Source organism: Ceratina calcarata, unplaced genomic scaffold, assembly GCF_001652005.2.
Source record: "Ceratina calcarata isolate Rehan_Ccalc_2016 unplaced genomic scaffold, ASM165200v1 scaffold97.2, whole genome shotgun sequence".
NCBI lineage: Eukaryota > Metazoa > Arthropoda > Insecta > Hymenoptera > Apidae > Ceratina > Ceratina calcarata.
The window spans coordinates 150,592-167,093 of NW_017181113.1; the positions used below are offsets into that span (position 1 = coordinate 150,592).

Sequence of the window (16,502 nt, forward strand, 5' to 3'; positions counted from 1 at the left end):
AATGGCCGGTCGAACGTCCGCCTTTTAAGCGGCGCCGAGCCGCGCGAAGGAAACGATGTACGCCTTTACCCCCCTATCCCGGAAGAGATTGTTTAAATTGAGGAACCGCCGCATGGAAAAAAGCGTTCAATTAAAATGATTTCACGGTAACGCGCGCGGTTCGCGATACCATCCGGCAACTTCAAAAGAGCGCACCGAAAACGAATGATCGATGACGATTTGATCCTCCAGATCGCGGTTTGTAATCCCAATCGTATCGACAGATCGCAAGCTATAAACGATTTTAATTACGATTCCAATCTTGGCTCGTTCAAAGATACGTAAACGCTTATGACATCATTCTTCGTTTTTTATTCTCTTCAAATAAATGTTTAAAGGTTGCTTGTAGATGAAAATGAATTCAATGGAAGAATAGATGAGCGCAACGTCTCTTCTTCCGTCAACAGTAATTATCTCGTATTACTCACGGATTCCGTTACGCGATTAACAATCCGTAAGCTCGCCGAGGAAACCACCAATTTTTCTTCACCGAGTCCTTCGAATACTTTCAATCGCGTGAACATTAATATCCCGCGTTGATTGAAACCTTGCCGGGGAATCGACTTTACGACTTAATTCACGATTTCTTTCTCATCGCCAATTAAACCCGTACGCGTGCATCATCCGATCTCGATCCGGCTGAGGCTGTTCGATTCATCGCCGGACAACGTGGGAACAATCATCGTCGCTGGAAAGATTGAGGGTAATTTCGACTCGTACATTTTTCATAGAAGAATCTGGTGAACGTAATGGGCCAACATTTATAAGAACTGCAACCAGCCTAAGCTTTAATTATATTCTTTTTACACCTTAGGAAAGAAATTTGAAACAGTAGAAATTTCTACTTCAGAGATTGTACGAACATATCCTTAAGTGGTAATATCTGAAAGTCATAAATATCGACCCGGATGCTTCCTGCACCAGGTAGTTTTGTACGACCAAAGGAGATATTACTCCTTTTGTTCGTCTCACTTGCCGTCTTTTCCTTCAACAGGGCCAGCCACCCGCTTAATTAAATACCGTGTTAACCGATCGCAAATTCGCTGCGGATGCCACGTTCGACTCTCGCGTTAATGGCCGGTCGAACGTCCGCCTTTTAAGCGGCGCCGAGCCGCGCGAAGGAAACGATGTACGCCTTTACCCCCCTATCCCGGAAGAGATTGTTTAAATTGAGGAACCGCCGCATGGAAAAAAGCGTTCAATTAAAATGATTTCACGGTAACGCGCGCGGTTCGCGATACCATCCGGCAACTTCAAAAGAGCGCACCGAAAACGAATGATCGATGACGATTTGATCCTCCAGATCGCGGTTTGTAATCCCAATCGTATCGACAGATCGCAAGCTATAAACGATTTTAATTACGATTCCAATCTTGGCTCGTTCAAAGATACGTAAACGCTTATGACATCATTCTTCGTTTTTTATTCTCTTCAAATAAATGTTTAAAGGTTGCTTGTAGATGAAAATGAATTCAATGGAAGAATAGATGAGCGCAACGTCTCTTCTTCCGTCAACAGTAATTATCTCGTATTACTCACGGATTCCGTTACGCGATTAACAATCCGTAAGCTCGCCGAGGAAACCACCAATTTTTCTTCACCGAGTCCTTCGAATACTTTCAATCGCGTGAACATTAATATCCCGCGTTGATTGAAACCTTGCCGGGGAATCGACTTTACGACTTAATTCACGATTTCTTTCTCATCGCCAATTAAACCCGTACGCGTGCATCATCCGATCTCGATCCGGCTGAGGCTGTTCGATTCATCGCCGGACAACGTGGGAACAATCATCGTCGCTGGAAAGATTGAGGGTAATTTCGACTCGTCCGCAATCATCCGTGACGAATCCACGCGCGACTCGAAAGCAAAAGTGCTGCAACTGTACATTACTATGCTTTTTCTCGCCGGGATATTGTTCGAATCGAGGGTGAACGAATATTTGTTAAATTACACATGCCTCACGGTTGTCACGGCGAAACTTTCACGTAGTCGTCGTTACCGCGGCGTACGTACCCGTATTTTCGTGAGCGAACGCCGCATTTTAACGTGCCGGGCTCGTAAAACGTTTACGAGCTTCAATTAATCCTCGGTACGTGCCGCATTCGTTTAGCAGTGCTTTTAACTCGCGAATTTGCTCGTTTGCTAAACCGATTGTTGATAGGTCGAATAATGTCACCAGTCATTTATAATTAAACTGCAGATTCTATGAAAAATATATGAATATCAAAAACTGGATGTGTATTATAATAGATAAAAAATAAAAGAAAATTCTAAATTATTTATTATAAATAATTTCTTTTTACATAAAAATTTACGGTCTATGTATAACAATTATACTATGCCTTTTCTATCTGAGACAGACTTACACATATATTGTCTCTCATACACAGTAATCGAATTTCGCGTTCTCCTTTTTTTGCATCCCACATGACTAATTAAGCAGACATTCGAATAAAAAGCACGGGGGGAAAAAATGAATGCAAATCAACGGACCCGTAATAGCGTCTGTGAATCGATGAATATTAAAATCTGACTGAACTGTTCGCTTTAATCGTTCGAATCTGAATCCACAATTAATTTGAATCAGCAACGATTAGGAAGTTTCGCAACGTCTCGCGACACTTTTTTATGGAACACGGTAATCGGGTTAATGGTAATGGGGTTCTGGTTTTTCCAATTACTCTGTGTGCATGAAATATTGCTTGTTTTTCTATTTGTGAGAGCAGCGTTATTCGCGGCCAGAAAAAACGAGGAAGCCCGGCGATAATCGTTACAAATTAATGAGTGCGGCGGATAATTTAAAAGCAGGTTCGAATGGCCATTAACTAATCGTAGAACGTGATCATTGATCAAGGACACTGTGAACATTTTGCCGCAATTAAAGTATTACGGTTAATAATCCCCGCTACCGAGAATCTGTGCAAAACAGTTGGAATTCCAGCGATTTAATTGATTTTTCTCATTCACGAGCGTGAGTAATAACTCGTCGAAGCAACGGGTGAAGAGAACTTAAAGAAATTCAAAAATCGATGGAATAGATAAAAAATCGTTAAACGATGTTCGATGAAATCGTTAAACGAATTCACTAAGCGTTTAATTACATTTTCATCTAATTCGTCGCCGTTATCCACGACCCTGCACTTGGAACGGGTTTCAGCAACGATTGAGTAATCGTTCAGCGGTACCCGACTGTCTGTCTATTCCCCACGCGTTTCGATTTTCACTCGGCATTCTAAAAATAGTGTATCCATTTTGGTACGACGGTTCAAAACTAACGGTCGACCATCGAAACGATCGACAGTTCCCTAAGCTTGTCTACTTTCTATTCCGATATATCCTTCCTGAGGCTCTTTGACAGCCGAAGGCTGATGCTTCCTCGACGATCATATCCGTATGGAAATGTAGCAACAAGATGGAGATTACTTTCCTTTCTTTTTGAATGAATCTTACGGCTAATTAAAATGATGGATTCGAGCACCTTTGCTATTCCAGTAAATTCATTTGAACTAAATATGTCCGAAGATCACTTATGTCAGTAGATCTAGATTGAATTCTAATTCAGCAGCAGAATTAGATATTTGACTAATGAAACCTTGACGTTTAATTAATTAGTTGGAAGTTTCTTATAAAAAATTTCAAGCAAATGTAATAAAGTAACAAGGAAGACGTATGGAGCTTTCAGAATTTCTACTGCATATACAATAAATGTAAAACAATTCTTGTGATTCTATTAAATATTATTGCACTGATCGTAAACTATTTGCGAGAGATAGTGGAAACATAGGTCACTGATTTTGATAAAAATGAAGGCCCTGCCGGGAGGCAAGCTCTCGATCATAGAGCGGCGTGCACCGGGCGAGGGTATCGAGCTTATCTCGAACACATTTTCATCGTGTAAGCCTGATGTAAATCGGATCTACCGGCGGGCGTAAGTAAAGCACCGAGAACCCGTGTGGAAACCGCTTGCTTTACCAAGACATTACCGAGTGGTCAGAGTCGCAAGGACGTCGGGCTGAACGGCAGGTATCGCAGATTTATGGGATCTATCGGATCGAGCCTGTGTATCAACGCTGTAGATCGACGTATATCGTTCGCTCGTTTCATTATTACACTCGAAACGTGTGTGTATAAAATGCATACAAGCCCCGAGTAGGCACCAGAACACGGAACTCTTACATCATCGTCGATACTTCGACTGTTGGCAATTATCGTATCGATATATGCAAGGCTCCTGGTTCTCAACCTCGTTCCTGTCTACGACCACCGCCTACGTGAATCGATCGATGAACGACCGTGTTTTGTGCCGATCAAAGTTCAAGTCTCGTTACCTCGAAACAAGAAGTACCAACAATATTTGCAACAATTTCGACTGCTAATACATTTTACGTAATCATTGTAATTGAAAGAATTTCCAAAGTTCCGCATTGTTGCCCGTAAAAGAAATCGTTAACGAACGCGATACGATCGATCATGAAAAATTCCACAATGTTAGAAGCTACGTAGTTTCACCGCAATCGAACAATTTTGCATTTTTTAATTGTACTCCTACCGCACGAGAAACGATAATTGCAACGCGAGTATCGAATCTGTCACGGAAATCCAATGCTTATCTACTGAGTGTTATACGTCTCAACGCGCGATCTTAATCGTTACGTATGAATTTTGCAGACATTGTTACACTTTCTACGCAGGGCATGAATTTGCATGATTGATGAGATCCTGAAGATCTTTTTTGGTTTCACGTTGCCATTAATCGTGGATCTTTCTTACAGATTGGTACATTTCAATTCTCTTATAGAAAATCGTGATATCGGACGAAGTGGGGAATTTATCGTCTGGAAAGATAAGACGCGAACGGAACGCTTTCTCAAAAAAGCTATAGAACATGTTTAACATGTTCACTGTCTGCTACTAAGAATATCCCACATGTTTTTTCATACGGAAATAATTGCATCTGAACGATTTATATAATTATTTTAATGCAAGTAACAGATACGTACATAAACGAACTTCAGATTAAGTTAACAATATTTCATGCAATTATTGAATACAGTAATCCAAATACGAATTGATACTTCATTTCGTACAATAGTTATTGCGATAAATAAAGGATAATTGTTTTTCTTATTGATCCACTCTGTATAAACTAACGACGTAAATGGGTTAGACGGATAGATAAGCTACGAAACGGGTGATCGTCGAATGAAATGTAATTTTCTCATGGAAAAGCGGTACGCAGATCCCGACTGAAATCCGTTGAATAACGTGTTACGTCACAGCGGACCGGCTCTCCCACACATGCTAATATATTTATCTTAATTAAACGTCTCGTTGAATCTTTTTGCGAGGGAACATTTTCCGTGTGGAACGGGATCGCGTGACTACACACGCCCGTGGCCCGTTAATGAAAAACCGACTACCGCCGATAAACGCGTTGACGTGATTTCTCCTTTTTATATTTTTTATATTTTTCATATCTATCTATCCGTTTAACCCATTTGCATTATTAGTTTATACAGAGTGAACCAATATGAAACACTGTTATCATTTATTTATTCCAATAACCATTGCACGAAGTGCAGTATTAATTCGCGTCTGAATTATTGTATCAATGATTACATGAAATATTGCATTAATTATCTATTATATGAAAGATTATGTCAATTAGTGCATTGGATATTAAATGAAACATCGAATCCAAACATTACAACAATTAACCCCTTGAACGACAATTTATTTTCAGTCAGCACTTGAAAAAGAGGAAAGTTTATGACGAGCTGGACTCGTCATTTCCGTTCAAGGGGTTAATACATGATTCAATATGAAACACTATTATCCTTTGCTTATTGGAATAACTGGACTGCGGATGTTCATGCAAATTCTTATTTTTACAAATAAAATTAAAGAAACGAAGAGCATGTAAAGATTCGTTTTGTCGCTTAAATACTACAAATTGTATTTTACTTTAGAAATAATGCATTTCTTTACATATTACTGCGTGCTGTGTTCATTTAAATTATTTAAAATTCCCGTAAACGCATAAACATCCGCAGTTTAGCAATAACCATTACGAAACACAGTATGAATTCGTATTTGAATTATTGTATAAATGATTGCATGAAACATTGCATGAATTAACTATTAAATGGGACATTGTATAAATTAGTGCATGGAATATTATATAAAATATCGGAATCAATGCTGTACTAATCGTGACAACAATTACTGTACGATTTATTATATAATATTTATAATATTGTGCAGTCTGATGCAAGTGGATTAATCGGAATTATCGGAAACAAATAACGGTCGGCGGTGAACTTTGGCGGAGGTTCGCGGAGTCAGGCACTTGCCTACATCGCGAGAACCGGTATGCACTTATCTACCGATATTATACGACGGCGTGTACCGTTGCGTAACGATCGTTTCAGATGTGTAGAGCGACCGCCATTTATACATTTTCCGGCCGCTTACGCAATTGCGGCACGCGAAATTCCCGTGAAATCTGTGCCGGCACCTATTCACGACGAATTTTCATACGCGCGTCAAACGCCGGGGTAATCGATAAGCTGCCTCAATTAACGGCACCCGATCGTAGCTTCACGATGCGAGCACGTGGCGAATCTGATTGGAAAATACCAAGTGTCTTCCTTATTTTCGCGAGAAAGTCTAAAGTACGGATAATTGGGTTTAATTAAACGGGAATGTAGTTTGATTAGATGGTTAATTTGCGATCTCCTTTAACCTCGTAGATAGGAGGATCAGATAACGATTAAGCTTCTATTTTCTCGAATTTTACGATTAAAGTTTCCTTCTCGTATTACATATTTATCAACAATTTATATCAAACAATAATTATTTTATTTTATAGTAATAGAATCTCGATTAGAATTCTAATTATACACCGCTGGAGAGACAATGCTTCGATGTTTTAAAGAAAAAAACTTGATCATTATTATTCATTATCCCGCGCTCCTTGTTCTTTTTCCAGTATGTGGCCACACGTACATGAGCGTACGTTCGCGTGTACATTTTCCCCGGCCATCTATTTAGTGCTCACCGCGGCATGGAAAGTATTTCATACCGAAACGGGTCGCGGGCAAGTAACATTATCAGACTGGAAACCCGTTCGACGAAATTTTCGCCCGACCGCAGACTCGAATCGCGTGTTGGCCTCCCCGAAATCTTGAAATTAATCCCGCGAGGACTTCCACTTCTCACTTACACGATTGCGTAAGAATCAGAAAAAGGAAATTTAATTTCAAACGCGAAATCGTGGAAAGAATTATTGGCCGGACGTGTTTCTTGCCGGTGAGAAGAAAATAAAAGTAGAAATTGTTTTCCACGAATTCGCAGCAACTGATCATAAGTGTTCGATGTAGGAAGTGTATATTTTTTTCGTTACTGTGCGAAGCAGACTGGAAAATGAAACACTGTCGCGTGGAACGGCTTATCTGAAGGCAGTGGTACATTATCGAGGAAATTAATGGGGAAACGGAAAGACACGTTCGGCGAGCGGCGAGTACGTGCTGAATTTCTCGATCATGGTTTCAAATCAACGTTCCCGGACCGTGATAAAACAGAAATTCATATTTTACATGCGGTGGCACGCAAATTTCTCCCGGTAAATCGAAACGAGCAGCAACAACAGCGTCTCAACGTTATACACTTTATTATAATAAACTAGAAATCTACTAATTAAAAAAGTAATTTAATTTAACATACGGGTTTATAAAACCCATTGGTAGAATCATAGAATTGAATTCATTCTAATAAGTCTGATCACTAGTTATAATTAGCTAATTCTGTAGCAATTTATACGGTTTATTTTCTACACAAGCGAATTGGAGAAGTCTGTGTTTGATCGGTGTTAGGTAACAATTATATGCCAACTGGGTTTATTTTCTACATAAGCTTGCATATCACGATTCTTTCCGTGTCCTCGCATTAGCCGTGACTACAATTACGCTTCGGTAACGGTATCGTCGTTTCCTCAGATGTCTTTCGCATCCATCGCTGCCTGATTACGCGCGGTACACCTACTTTACATTCCCCGATGTTCGCGAACCGCGATACGCGCGCGTTTCCAGCCGATTTCCACCGCGATTCCCTTAACCGTCGCAAGGAAGATACAACGCGGCGGGACGATTCTGCTATAGACTCCCAACGTGCTTCCGAAGACCTCGCGGGTCGTCTCGTACAATACTTCTCGAATCGAGAATCGTCATTCTCCTAAGAGAGATGGAAAACTGATGGAAAAGAGACATTAGTCTTATAGAATTTTACAGAATCGTGGAAATAAGGAATGAAAATCATTTTCTTGATCTGTTGTTCTATATTCGATATATCTTCGTTCCACTCGTCAACATTTGTTTTCAAATGCATCGATTTATGCTTCGAATATTTAGTTTCGCCTGTGAGGTCTGTCCGTGAAAACCGGAAGCGTGAATGCATATCGGCTTGTCAATCTGAATACATAATGCAACACCGTTTCAGATTGTACGCCACGTTACAAATTAATGATATGCACGAGCTCGAAGAGGTGATAGAAGCATATTACAGAAGATTGTTTCTCGTCGAATTCAATAGATTCGCGCGTCTCTCGTCCGACTTGTTACGTTTAAAATTATTATCAGATCGAATTGACAGTCAGGTATCAGCACGATTGGTCGTGACGAGAGTTTCTTCGTTTCCGTTAACTGTTATCTATCAATAATGTTATGGACGCGAGTGATAGTAGTATCGGAGGATAAGAAATAAGAGAAAAACCGCTTCCCAAGGACGTGGAACGCAATGCGCTCGCGTGACACTCGTTTTCCAGCGATTTGCTCCGTCGATTTAGGAATTTGCATGAACAACGCTGAACGCTGTCGCGAAACGAACCGCTTTTCATCGGGAATAAGCCGTCGAGTTTAGACCGGCGCGGCCTTAATACGACTTTAATGCACCTCTCAACCGGTGCGGCGCCCCTTTCCTCGCCGTTTCCTGCTCGCCTGACCGAGTCATCCTACCTGTTACTTTGCCTGCTTGCCTGCCTGCCTTCTATACACCTCTACGCACACGCCGAGGTGTCTCACGATTTTTCGACCACCCCCGGTTTCCATCTTGCGAAACGCGGTAGACGTCCGGTGAAACCGGAATTTCACCGTTCGGACAGGTGATCTGGAGCAAGCTCCGAGAATTAAGATCCGCGTTAACGAGATTTGCAAACAAGATGAAAAGCAAACTTTTTGATTGATGATTATCATTCTTATACCATCATTTATTGTTGCGATTTCGTATTTGAAATAAATTTTTTAGAAATCATGTCGGATGTCTTAAAAATCAAAGCCTATTTCCGATTACTTGACTATCAATATTGCGATTATGGCAAGTCGACTCAGTGTACAAAATCGCGATCACTAATTACCGCAATCTCTCTGAAGATTTTTTGTATAAATTTTGTGCACACAAAATTTCATTCTATGCCTCATATTATTATCTATCATTTTTACATCGTGATAAAAATATCTGATTCATCGTCTAATCAAGCATGATTTCAATTTATTTAGGTGATTTTAACCAGGCAGAAGTATGGCGAAGAATCGAGAGATGTAGGAGATCAGCATGATGGCACGCCGAGTGTGGCGTAGCGGCGGCGCGGCGAGAAAAGATTATAGGGTTCACCGTCGTAAATTCGTTATCTCCGCACGGGTAGGGACGTTGAATCGGCCCGGTGGTTAACGGTATCCAAAGATCCACGCGAATTTCAAATATCCACGCGAGAGCCGCATCCGACGATCTCTCCTTGTTAAGTCGGCTCGTGTTCACCCGAATTTACACGCCTCGCTCTCGACTGGACAATGAGCAGTCGGCTCCGCGACCGAAAATCCAGAGCGAGCTTCAACTTATCCGACTTGTTCACTTTTATTCAAACGATCCATTGTATTCAGAGTGTAGATATATTGATAAAGAACGAAATAAAGTACGAAGAATATGATAGAATATCTTAACAGTGATAATAATTACAATTCGAGTATTTTGGTAGAGGCTACGTCTTCTGAATAATTTGTTTGCTTAATCCAAAGCGGTAGCGGCTGCGTAACTTTGTGCGACATTCCTCGAGATCGCATCCGCCAAAAATTTATGAAGAAAGAGCTCGCGGATGGAAATGGAGGACGCCGGGCCACGATCACGGTCAACCAAAAAAGAAAAAAAAAAGAAACGGAAAGATAATCGAAATGAAGTTAGAGAGAGGGCGAGACCACGCGTTCTTTCACGTACGGCTCCTCGCGATGAACGACGCGCGGGATTTCGTATGCCGAAGAAAGAACACGGGAATTCCTCTTTCTTTAGTCCCCTCTGCCCCGTGTCAGAGATAAAGAGAGAGAGAAGCTGAGCGGATGTTGAGACGACTTTAAATGCATCCTGCGTGCCGCCTCTTCTCCTCTCTTTTTGTTCCTTCTCTCATTGTCCTCCGGTTCTACCGTTGTTACTTATACATACATAGGGTACTCGCCTCTCTGTTTTTTTTTTTTTTACTTTTTCGCTTTCGTTATTCGGTGAAACGGCCTTTTCTCCTGAATCGGGCAAAAAATGCGGTAATAAGCTGGATCGGGTTTTGAAATTAAGGCGACAGGCATATTTGCGGGTAAATGGACACGTAACCGCGAACGAGTGCTCGTTGATGCGAAATTACAGAGTTTTTCTCTACACATTCGAATGATGACCGCAAAAAGTAGCGGATCCTTAGTACTCGAGGTGCTGATCCCTTTTTTCCCCCGTCGACTTTAATGCAAAATTTGTTTTCGAGATGCTCAGAAGCTTAAACGACACTCAAGGAACAATTTCATTACCAAGTCATCTTACGTTTCCTATTATCTTAATAATGCATCTGATTTCATATATGTAGAAGAAAGATTATTCATTATTTAGCCTGTGTAGTTTTCTTAACGCAAATACTTTACACTAATTTTAATATAGATATAATACAAATAACCGTTTAACTATTGTTCAAATCAATACGATTTTATTGTAACAACTATGCAGGTGTCCTTAATATTTCCAACTAATAATTCGCTGAACATGATTTCACGTCTTTCCTCAGATACGATCCATTTCCGACTCTCTCTCTGTACAAGCTCTCATTCCTCGAGACTCAACTCGGCTTACATCGATATCGATCAAATCGTTACGCAACTCGTCAATCGGTGGCCCAACACACATTAATACAATTTACGTTAGTACACCTGCAAGTGTAAGTTTATAACAAATATTGAAGAATGTAAAAAAAAATGGAAACGTGCTTATTCGATATTTAAAATGCAAACCGAACTTTCTCACGCGATAGGCCGGATAATGTTTATCCGGCCTGGTTTCCAACGAATCACGGTTAATTGCAACAGTTTCCTTGCTAAATTAACTGGACGATTGCGTGAAGGAACGTCCGGCACCGAAAAATGGGCAGTTTCTCAATTTTCAGAGCCCAGAGCGGTGCCCGCGGGACCACAAATCACCGTTTGCGGCCGGCCTCCGCGTACCCGCTAATTACTAATTAGCAATTAGGCTCAGGCGTGCGTTCGGGCTGCTTTTCTAGGGCAGCCTCAGCTGAAATCATCGCGTTCCAAGCCTAATCGCCGTGTTCGTGCTGGACAAGCCCCTCGTCTAATTGTCTCCGCGTATTACGCACCTCCACGCTGTACAGGGTGTCCTAGAAAAAGTTAGATCCGAAGATAGGTGATTCTGTAAATCTTTCTGAACAACAATTTTTTTTGGCAAAATGCAAAGTGAGGCATGACTTTTGAATTATTAACAAAAACCATTGAACAATAAGAGTACATGTAGGGTTCGCGCTGAGCCACGACCCGAGCCAACATATCCATGGCTGAGTGCGAGCTCTACACGTGCTCTCGTTGGTCACTGTTTTTCGTTAATAATTACAAAATTATGCTTCACTTTGCATTTTGCCAAAGAAAATTGTTGTTCAGAATCACCCCTTTTCGGTTCTATCACTTTTCCTGGGACATCCTGTATACGTCAGACTCGGAACCGAGTACACAGTACTGACTTAAATACCTCATATTACTTTTTCGCAGGGAATTCTATACAACATGAACAAAATAACATAGATATATAAAATGATTAAATGCAGGTATGTTGTAAATATTTAGCCTCTGATCTACCGCAAACCATTTATTAATTGTGGCTACACACTCGGGGCTATTCGTGTGGAAACCGGGATATATTTACAACAAGTGTGCATGTCAGTATAAATTAAAGTGCAGTGAGCAAGAATTTTTACCCCAATTTCTTACTCTGACATGAGTTTTGATTGACATCAATTTTACCCGAGGCTATTCAAGTGCAGTGCACATTACTTCAAAGCATAAACTTATATACAATCTACATGTTTTTATAAAAACCAGATGAAACATGTTAATCGCGTGTAGTTGAAGTCACTTACATCAATTCGTGCAGAAGAGGAATTCGAAACTTGATCAACTACCTATAAGAAATGAATCGCTGTCTATTAAATGAGTCAACAGGTGATCAAGCAACGGAGGAACCATCGCATAAATAAAAACGACTGTTCCCTATTGGCTTATTACTTCTGGTAATGGAAGAAATAGTTGATTAATTGGACGAGCAACTATCTATGTAATGTTCGTTGAATAATTTCTGTGCTTCTGGTGTACTGGTGCGTACCGCGTACTTTATTAGTGATAATTACAGCTTTTCCGCGATGCGATATGTTTTTCTTTTTGGCCCCGGGCCGGCCTCGAATTAGCTCTCGTTAACGAGCCACGATGCTCACGAACCATTTTGTTAATACCTACGCGAAACCCGCTGCGGGCTAGAACGCGATAGAAATGTTCCTACGAATGCACTAGTTCTCATATAATTACCCGAACGATTAAGATATTTAGACATAAGCTATTATTCTCGAGACTTTCACTGAGCCAGAAGAAATGGTTTCGAAAAATTGTCAATTTTATCAACGACGTATGAATGAAATTATTACGGTAATAGTCGAATGATATACGGAAGCGTTTTCTAGACTTTCACGGAAGGAATCGGGAATTTGACCGAATGAAACTGTTACAGCAGCGGGCGAATCTGAATAACAAATGGATGTTTGACGTTTATAGATCCGCGTTCGGCGCAAGGTAGTCATTTCGCGAAGGTGTAACACGACACGGGTTGTTAGAACGTAAAATTCATTATAATCGTAACTCGAAAACGAACTGGAATAAGACGTTGCCCTACAGTGATTACGATCGACGTTATTTACTGCCAACCACAGTGCAATAAGAGGGAAAGCTTGGTACATCTATTAAAAATGTGTAACCGGATGCATGGAAATGTAACCGAATATTCATATTCATTTAGAATCGAACGTCCGGATTGTTGTTTAATAATGTTTTGGGTTTCTGTATTTTTTAATTGGTCATGTGAAAAATAATTGATTAAGTTAAAATAGAATTGAAGAATGAAGTAAACCAGAATCGGTTGTAATGTTGTTGCTGATTTCGAATAAAAATGCATGCTCGTTCGACACGATCGCGATTGTTCGGTTGTGAAACGAGGAAGAGAATTATATTGCGTTATGCTTCGATACCTAACGATTTTTCGATGGATAAGGTACAACAGCTATTTAGCTAATTTCGTTTGTATTTGTTACATACTGCAGTGAAAGTTCAATTAAAGCGTAGAAACGGTTTTCTACAAGCAATCATTTGATACATATATATATATATGTACATAAACTATAATAATCAATTTTTGTTTTGTTCTAGACGAGGCGTTTCGGAGCTGATTGTCATTCTCTGTCTTTGCCAGTCGGGTATGTGACTATTTAAAAAAAGACTACTTACATTGAATACAACATTAGATACAAAATTGATCTATCTAACAAATAAAAAATTGATCTATCTATTCCATTCACTCGACCGTTGATAATATTCGAACTCCTAGCAACTATATCAAAACGTATTTGAATACACCGAGGAATCACTGTATTCAATTTCCTGCCAGGTTGAAAATGCTCGGTTTCTGCTTGGGATAACAAAATCGGTGCAACAACGTTCGCACGCAGCAAAATTACATTCCACGTTGGGTAGGCGTTACACGGTTTTCATCTTGCCGACCCACCGCGAGCATACTAGTAGCTCTTCTCCTGCTCGTATCTGTTGCAAACTACCGGTGTAGCTGCGCGTCCGATCCCGATGGTACCGATATTTGTACGCGTGTAACCGGGTGCTCGTGTACTTGCCAGGTTGCTTCACGCGATACCGTGCTAGATTTACCACAGTCGACCGGTGTGCACGGTCTATGTTCAACTCCGGACAGTAAATACTGGTTTCACAAGCGCGCTACGCGTACAGATGCGATCGACTTCAATTTGTACTTATAAATCCGAGCTTTTCGTTTCGTACACCCGACGTTCCAACGAAACGAATAAGGAATCTTCAGCACGGAATTCGACCCCGGCGTCCAACTTTTGTTTCACTATACGTGCCTTAACGATAAATTAACTGATAAAAACTGTGTATACATGTATAATGCATTATGATATAGATTGATTAAGATTTTATTAGACGATATGATGATGCTGCTAAGAAAACTGAAAACATTTTGCATTTCCGGATAACTGAACTGATCACACGAAACGAGATAGCCGATTAACCATTGGAGATCGCATCGACTTCTTGTCTTGTTAAATCCTTCAGATCTCAAGTAATTCCGCAGATATTAAATCTGAATCTGTTAGGGTTTATGCACTGTATACATTCTCGGTCACTGATTGACACCTTATCTCGCTATCTATCGATCCAAACGTGTATTTGTCTTCTTATTAAGGATTGGCCTCTATCGATCTTGATTTGTCTATCTATAACGCAAAATTCAAAGCCTGTCAGTCGTATATTCGACGTGATAGAAAGATTAGACATCCTTTCACGTAAGTTTCTTCTCGAGGCAATAAAAACATTAATTAAATGATATAGATTGCTCCAACATCGAGTAGCTTGTTGTTAGAAATATTTTACCTTTTACCGATCAGAAATCATGTTCGATTAAATTTACTTCTCAATCGAGAATTGATGCTTAAAGTAATAGGAGATACGAAGGAGTTGCGTTACAACGAATTTCTAATATAAGATGATCAGCACCATCCATCCTCCACGCTTTTTAAGTTTCTTTGTTCGAGTACATAATTCTAATGGATTTATATAGGTCCGTTCAAACGTTCAATATTAGAATTTCAATTTTATTCTTATTTCATACTTGGTATTCTTAATTAGTTTCGTGTTCCTACGTTTAATCAAAAGGCACTCGTCAATGGTAATAGCAATACGGTTCCACGAGCTGTCAGTGCCGCGCTGTGGGATAAATCGCACAGTCGACGGACGAACAGCCAGCAAAACTCGAGCAACGGCTCGAGGAGGAATCGTGAGCGTGGAGTGACGTGGGATCATTTATCTGTAGGACACGGTTTGCCGAGCGCGATGCGAGGGGATGCTCGATAAACTGCGTTATTTATTACGCTCCTAAAGCGCAACTCGCGTCGGATTAGGATTTTTTAGTTTTCTGTTGCCTTCCACGAGTTGAAGAAAAACTCCTTGATTTATGAGAAATGAAACAGGCGAGGGAGTTGTAATCTTCGGCCACCACCGTTTCTTTAGTTAAAATTCTTCAGTCTCTTCTTTTATAAACCTGACACACCTCTTAATGTGATAGTAATGTTTTTGTTATTAAACGATAATAGAACGATTGTTTTAATATAATTTTATTATGTACTTTCGAATGCTTCTAATATTAAGTTATCAAATTCTATTAATGTGAAATTTGACGTGATCAAACGCGACGGCTAGCATGATCCCGTGGTATTTACAATTTGATTCATAGGTGGTAGATTTCACAAGGAAGTGTGCTAGGTTGCTTCAATCATGCAGTATCACCAATTTATCATGTGAGTAAGATGACACTCTGCAATGACCGTTAAGATTGATGTCCACCGCGAACCATCGCGTTAAAAATATCGCTTTACCAGTACTTTGTGAAGTAAAAGTACAGCATTAGGAGACATAAACATTTTTTTCAAACATCATGCAGTGCACAACCGTTTGACAAATGAGCTTGCATACAGGCTTTCGCATTTCCTGTCAGAACAGCAACTCTGCGAATTCACTTTAATCTTTAGAAAAATATGAACTACTGTAGGAATGAAATAACGGTTTGGAAATTTTGAGAATAGCGGAACGGCCAAAAAAATCGTAAACAGCCGCGCGAACAACAGCGGATCGCGGAGCGTTAATTCGAACGAGTGCGTGTGAGTGTGAGTAGAAGCGCGACGCGATTAGTCGATTTTAATATTAATACAGTCAATCCCAAAAGTTTATGCACTTTAGAAACGCATTTTTTAAAAAGAAATCAGACGTCGGACGAACATTGCTAATAATAAACAACAACAAAAAATTTTC

At 40.2% G+C, this 16,502-nt stretch overlaps 1 protein-coding gene across 2 annotated transcripts in view; it reads left to right on the forward strand.

Moving 5' to 3' along the window:
• Nucleotides 1–16,502, forward strand: part of LOC108631854 (protein sister of odd and bowel) — an 81,564-nt gene that overhangs the window by 44,107 nt on the left and 20,955 nt on the right. For both annotated transcript variants that reach the window (XM_026819241.1, XM_026819242.1), the window contains one exon: nt 13,818–13,864. The gene's annotated coding sequence lies outside the window, so the exon portion shown is untranslated. The remainder of the gene's footprint in view (nt 1–13,817; nt 13,865–16,502) is intronic.